This window comes from Barbus barbus (assembly GCF_936440315.1).
Source record: "Barbus barbus genome assembly, chromosome: 28".
Taxonomy (NCBI): domain Eukaryota; kingdom Metazoa; phylum Chordata; class Actinopteri; order Cypriniformes; family Cyprinidae; genus Barbus; species Barbus barbus.
Genome location: NC_136756.1, coordinates 8,505,278 through 8,513,333, shown reverse-complemented (window position 1 = coordinate 8,513,333; position 8,056 = coordinate 8,505,278).

The following is an 8,056-nucleotide window of genomic DNA, read 5'->3' as shown; positions in this document are numbered from 1 at the left end:
TTTAAATGATGATATTATTAATTCTAGCAAAATAACTATTTAATAATTATTAATTTAATAATAATGTATAAATAATAATGGATATAGTTGAGAAACGAGGTGTAAGTCTGGACCGTAGAGGGCAGTGTAAGACCATGCATTTGTCAAAAGCCTTTTGTTCGCTGGATAATATGTGTAATTCAGTCTAAATTACATTACCAATTCAGCTTTTTTTCCAATGCAGCTCTCCCTTTTCCTCTTTCTCTGTTTCTTAAAAATAAACCCCTTTCATTTCGGCTGTACTAAACTTCAAATGCATGAAGAACTATGAATGTGATCTGTCAATTAATTTTAATTAACACTCTCATTCATCACTAAAGTGAACACAATGTTAGAGAGAGTGAAATGTTTTTTAAGACTGATTGAAGTTCAGCTCAGATCTCAGAGCATGCATTGACAGGACTCTCTAGAGACGGACTGGAGCTCCTCCTCCAGGAGAACAGAACAGACTCTGAATCTAGAATGAGCAGATCGAGGGCCAGACTCACGCCAAATTCACAAATATGGCTTGAGAAGAAGAAGAAGAAGACGACAGAATCGGAGAAAGCAGACCGGTCCAGCAGATTTATAATGCTTTCTAGTGTCTCTTTCACAGCAGATGTCCTCTTTAATTTTAATAACAAAACTCGATGCTTTATGTTTCTCCAAGTCCTCTGTCTGGGTTCTTAAAGGAGTAGCTCAGCCAAAATGAAACTTCTCTCATCATTTGCTCACCCTCATGCTGTTTCAAACCCGCATGTCTCTCTGCCTTCTGTGGAACATGAAGATTTAGCAGATTTTTCATGTTTTGCTTTCGTTATGTGGGAAAGCGCAGCATGAACATTCTGCCTGACATTTTTTTTTGTGTGCTCCACACTGAAAGCCATACGGGTTTGTTACAACATGAGGGTGAGTAAATAACTTCTTTTCTGGCAAAACTGGCTCCCATTAAATAAAAAACGCCTTTGTTTTTTGATGGACCACGTGTGAGAGATTATCTTTCCCATGTAAATATGTTCTACAGCGAAACAATTGGCCTAATCTTTATCTTGTATGACCTTAACGATTGCCATGAATAATTTGTTACGGCGACCAAAGATCTTGCACAACATGCAAATCATGTTAATGTTAATAAATGTTTTACTCCTCAGCTGGAGACAAAACCCCCGCAGCCTCAAATACTCCACCAGGCCTAATTATAGACCCGACATTTAGTACTGAAAACGATCCCTCTTATTCTTCATCTGCGTTTCCTTCTTTAAGGTCAAATGGTCGTAAATAAAACATTAAGAGGCGGTTTTGGGCGCGAGGCCAGGTGATACCTGTCTTCACGAGGAGCTGCCAGCTGAGACGCTGCCAAATGTAATGAGAGTGTTGATCAAACAATCAATGAATATTAACAGGAACAGTACTGTAAGTGTCCAAAAGACTTTGCCGTTATCTACAAACTTATGGAAAAGTGCTGATCTCCTTCATTTGGAGGACTGAGTCTTGATAATTAGATGCGGCCAGTGGGAGACAGCAGGAGACCTCCTCCTTTGTGAAGTTCCCTACAGGTGGAACCGCTTATGGAAAGGATTTTAAGGTCAAGGAGCCCCAAATATGATTTTCCACTTATGAGGAACCCCCTTCCAAAATAATAAAGGAAGCTCAATATTTTCATTTATAAAAATCCATTTGTACTGTGTGGGTAAAATATTATATTTTATATTATAGAGATTAAATTTATTATTATTATTATTACATATTATTAAATCTGTAAAAAAAAATAGGGTAGAATTTGAAGGAATTTATTTTTTACAGGTATTTTTTGAATTTTACTGTATTGCTTTGTGTTTCAAATTAATGAAAATGTTCGTAAAATTAATGGATAATGTCCTGTGTAATGAGCTGTCAGTACTTTTTCTGTTATTTTACGGATTTATTTTTTACATTGTTTGTAAGGATATATCATAATACATATTTATGTTGTCACTATGCTGAATTAAAGCCGAATTATTAAAATATTATTTTTTTGTGCAATAACCCACATATAAACATTTTCAGTTCAGTCCAGAGCAGGGTTATTATTAACTAATAATAAACTAATACAAAAACCATAAAAAAAACTTTTGTTGCTTAAAATAAAATAAACTTTAACTAAATTCAAATTAAAATATAAAAAACTTAAACTTATTCTATTTCAGCTTAAAACTGAAATAGAAAAAATACAGACATATATATAAAAAAAAAGACAAAACAACCAAATAACTTAATTTACTAAATTACTTAAAAATAAAAAAACAATTTTAAATATTAATAAAGAATATAACATTATGCCAAAATGACAGTGATTCAGATTTATTTGTAAAGTGCTTTTCACTGTAATGTAATGTTCTAAGGCAGTGTTATAAAAAAATAGCATTTGTATTTTTATTTTTATGGATTTTTTGTGTGTTAACACATCAACATTGACAGACAGGCCTTACAATAAATTGTGTGAAAATCTGAAACCCCATCACATTGATATTTGATGTGGATTCTTATTACACCCATATAGTTCATATACACTACCAGTCCAATGTTTGAACACACTCGACTGGATTTCTCTTGTGATCTATAAGGCTTCAGCTTATATATAAGCAAAGTAGTTTGTTATTATTTTTATGTATTTTTTTAAATGAGCGGTAAAGCAGCAACAAGTGTGCAGCATATATGTGAACACTGAGAATGAACTCAAATATGTATTTATCTAAAATTGGTAACATTTGAAAGTTTTGGCTGACTTTATTCATATAAAGAAACAAAATGAGTGTTTGGAGGCCTCTTCTGAATCCACACCACGGCTCTGTCTGATCTGTCTAAAGAAAGACCGTCACAGATATAAACTCTGCATCAACTTGACATCGCTCCGTTTCTGTGAATCATCAAGTTCAAGCATTCAGTCATGTTTTCAGCCTCACTTTATAGAAACTTATTGTTGAAGACATGAAAGGCTACTATTCATGTTCGGTCTTCAGTTCCCGTCGTGGCACAATACAACCGTTTTCATCAATCGCAAATCCATCTCAGATTCATACATCTGCAATAACCACATATGAATCGACTGATTGGTTAATCAGCAAACCGAAGATGACGTTGTTCCTCCTCTTTCAGAGGCTGACAATCAGGCCGCCGGTCTATTAATTTGGCATTGCACTCAAGCGCTATACTCAAGCTGATTTATGTATTCTTTTGTCTTAATATTGATTGTCGGAGTAGAGGAATGTAAACACAATGTCAAGTGATTCAGACACATCAAAGGGCCGAACCTGGCACGAATTCAAGATCAAAGCCGGGCCCACCGGCAGCCGCTTGGCCAGGGGCCAGTGTGCTCTAATGAGCTGAATTAACATGTATTAATTCTGACCTTGTGAGGAGCAGACAGATGTCTCTTATGAGAGAGAGTTCAGCGCACACTTCTTTGTTCAATGCACACATTCAAAGGGGAAGGTCTCCTGCTGTCTCCTTCCGGCCGCATCTGATTATTAAAGACACGCTCCCTCAAACGAAGGAGTTCATAGTAAGAACAGGGTGTGTGAGGGGTTAAATGTTAGACAACGCAACATTTTTAACAAACACCAACAGAAAATCAATTCTTTTTACCAAAAATATTTGGCAATAGAAAGGTTAAACAAGTGTGTAGTATACATTCTATTTTGAAAAATCTGTTATTATATCGCATTCCAAGCGTGCTGATATTTCATATAACAGCACTTGTATTACAGATTTAAATCAACAAGCTGGCCGTATTGTGTTTGTAATGTACACTATCATGCAAATATTTGGAGTCAGTACTTTTCTATTCATCAAATAGTGCATAACGGTTTTCACAGAAATATGAAGCAGTACAACTGTTTTCAACATTGATAATAATAATAAATGTTTCTTGAGCAGCAAATCAGCATATTAGAATGATTTCTGAAGGATCATGTGACACTGAAGACTGAAATAATGAAAATTCATGCATCATAAGAATAATTTTGCATCATAAGAATAAATTAAAAATACATGAAAATAGTGTATAAAATTATATATATTATTCTTTTTTTTTTAAATTACCAACCCAAAACTTTTGAATGGTAAAGTTACTCAGTAATTACTAAGCATCATACTTTCTAGTATTAAATATCAGTAAGGCTCTGATTACCTGAATATATATATATATATATATATGTATATATATATATATTTTTTTTTTCTAATTAAATATTTTGGTTTACACTTCTAAACTAGAATATTTTTATTTAATAATTAAATAAATTTATATATTTAATTGTAATTATATATGATTTATATATAATTTAAATTGAATAGAATTTTAGATTTAAACATTATATATTATTATACATCTATTTAAATTAGAATATTTTTAATACATTTTTGGGAGTTACACTTTTAAACATTTCAGAATACAATATAATTATATATTATATATCATTAAATTTAATGGAATTTTACATTTAAACAAATATATTATTATACATCTTTTTAAATTAGAATATTTTTAATACATTTTTTGGAGGTTTACATTTTTAAACATTTTATAATACAATATTAAACAGATTTATATATTTAATTATAATTACATAATTTAAATATGATTTTAGAATTAAATAAATAATTATATATACATACATACATATATATATATATATATAATTACAAGCTCAATAAAATATTAAATGTGCAGTTAAATTATAAAATCACAAATAGCATTACTGCTTACCAGCAAGGTGTATTCAAGACACAAGATAAAATGCTAATGCAACGAAATGCAACACAATTAAATAATGTCTGAACTCATCAGGTAAACACAAAATTGTGCTGTGCCTGCAACTCCACTGGAGTTAACAAGCACTTTTCCAAGAATTGACTTGGAGAAAACAAGCTTGGGAGAATAATCACAGATATCTTTCTCCAGCCAATCTCTCTAACAGGGAAGTCATATTAAAGTCACTCAGCCTGGCTCGCTGTGGGTCGCATGTGAGCACTCTGTGTGTGTGTGTGTGTGTGTGTGTTGGTGGGCGTATGGAGAATAGGCCAGCGCATCAGAGTCCCAGCCTTAAGGAGCAAGGCTTTCTCTGTTGTCTGACAACTCATTACCTTTAATTTGGTTGATGGGTCTAGGGCTATGGGTACACAGAGACACAGGGCCCCAGAGAGCATTGCAGGGCCCAGGATGATGCAAGCCATATTTCTCGCTTCTCTAATGACTGCCAAGCAAAATAAAATATAAGCTTTTGTGTGCATGTGTGTGTGTGTGACTGACAGGTCTGTACCTCACCTGAGGGCAGAGAGGGAAATGAGCACTCAACGTGTGTCAACCTGTCTGTCTGCATGCTCGCGCACACACACACACACACACACACACACACACACGGCGTGTCACATGATACATCTGACCGAGGGGGCAGCGCAACCGTATGCTGTTAAAACCGCTCATAGTTGAATCATATGGGAACCAGCACACACTGTAAGACATCATTAAGCAATTAGTGATAATGATGTGTTGCGTTTCCTCAAACTTGACTTGATTGGCTGTTGCTGGCAGTGTGAGGCGCGTCGTTCACAGCTCTGCATGGAGTGAGTCTGAATCTTGTTATGGCACATTATTGCAGCTCAATATTATTCATCCAGTGAACACACACAGATACGTTCATGGGAGCATGGCTGTACCTGCCATTGAGGTCTCGTTTATCCCCCAAGGTTTGTATAATCAAAATTGTGAAATAACTGCATAATATTAAGTCTAATTTGGTGCTGCAAGGTATGGAGGCTTGTTTCCACTACAGGATAAAAAAAAGAAAAATCTTTTTATCTCACAATTATGAGAAAAAAACATCATAATTGTGAGATAAAAACTCAAAAGTCAAAATTCGTAATTATCTTTTTTGTTTTTTATTCTGTGGTGGAAAAATATAATTGCAAGATATAAACTCTTTGAGAAAAAAGTCAGAATTGTGAGATATAGGTATTACGTATCTCAATTGCAATTCTGCAAGACAAAACTGTGAGATGTACACTCAGAATTCTGAGAATAAAAAGACCAAACTGTGAGATAAAAAGTCGCAATTGCGTTTTAAAAAAAATTCTGTGGTGGAAAAAAATAAATAAAATTGGAAAAAAGTCTGAATTGTGAGATAAAAACTCAGAATTCTGAGGAAAATATTAAAATTGTAAAAAAAGATTAAATAAAAAAAAAGACCAAATTGTATATATACAGTATAAGCTCACAATTCCGAGAGAAAAGTCAGAACTTGGTAATTAAAAAATAAATTGCAATTACCTTAATTTTTTTTTATTCTGTGGCAGAAAAAAACTGAATTGCAAGATGTAAACTCAAAATTGGAGATGAGATAATGATTGCTATGACCAATCAAATCAAAGTAAACAGACTGTTCACAGCAGGGTTGCCAAGTCCCCAGTTTTGTGCTGCTTCAGGTTGACTGCTCCCTGCTGGTTACAGGTTTGGACATATTGCACATAAATTATATTTGACTGAAATGCTTGTATTGAAATATTTTATATTCCACTAATGATAAAATTGCGGAAGATGCTAGCCTACGTTTTGCCTAGGAGGGCTAGGATACTAGTAGTCTTTGAGCTGTGTTTATGATCACTACAATTTCAATGTGCCTGTAAAATATTTAAGTATGGAAATATATTTGGAGTTTTGATATTTGGGATATGGCCACTTTTGACTACTATTGTTCTAATTCTGTTATGCAAACCTGGCACCCCTGGTTCACTGAGGCTACTGAGAGAAGGCTATTTGACAGCTGTTTTACGAGAAAGCGTTCAAATATCGACTGAAATAATAAGGTATGCAAATTACTGTAATCTAATTTCTCAATTTTAAACTGAAAATGTATTGGTGTAATGCAACTCGTAAGCAAGCTCAATTGTCGGTATTTATAAAGCCCTGCATACGGCTCTGGTTGCGTGGTTATTGTGAATATTTGAGCATCATCGCCCCGACTGACTCTGAGGCCTCGGGTTTGGTGAAATGTAAAGTTTATGAGCGGGATTCCTTGATTTAAGTGTGATAGGGGTCTCACCGCACAGATACGAGTCGGATTCCCTCAGGAACACCTCCGCCCTGTTTCCCAGCTGAGGGGGAAGTGAAAGGGACCGTTCTTGGCATCCCTGCCCGTTTCTAAAGTCCCTAAAAAGCAGAGGACTCTACCTTGTGTATTTTTCACTAATTGAAAAGCCTAATGAGCTCCCTGGAGCTCCATCCTATTACCGCGCGCGTAATTACAGCTCCAGCAGCGGCTCGCCAAGCCACAAATAAAGACGCAACGCGAGAAAGTCGGGTTTGACCTGCTTTTTGTCGTTGTTTTGGGACTTTGCATTCCAGGAAGGAACAGATGTCTATTATTTTTTTTTAAACCCGTGTTTATTTTTGGCAGGAATTTTTGTTGCTCTGGCTCATCTGTTTATTTTCCAGTGCGGTTTGCCTAAATTCCACCTATTAAAGATTTAACTCTAATTCCTCTTATATCAGCAGGGTTTCTCGAGAAGATTATTATGCTATCATTTTGTGCTCTAGATGACGTTTTTAGAGGAGTATTACAAAATCCCTGCATTTTGAGGTAACATTGTGGCGTTTCCCACGAATACGGTGCCATTGATTTGTTAGAATTGAATCCTATTAGAACTAATCACATTTTTTTTTGTCGTGAAATATTATATGCACTTTTATCTAATAAACTAAAAAGTCGTAACACATGACATTCAGCAAGTTGTATTTTATCAGTTTAATTACCAAAACATAATATTGAGCAGTCTCCCACATTTGGCATGCAACTGTTATTGTTACAACAAAAGTGACCGTGATTAATAGGGTGAGAAGACATGAAAATAAAAGTCAATCTATAAAGAGATTTATCACTTTAAAAATGCTGCGGTTTTGAATGTTCCATTAATCAAAGAATCCTGGAAAAATAGATGCATTGCGGTTTTCACAAAAATATTAAAACTGTTTCAAGATTGATCATAATAAATGTTTCCTGAG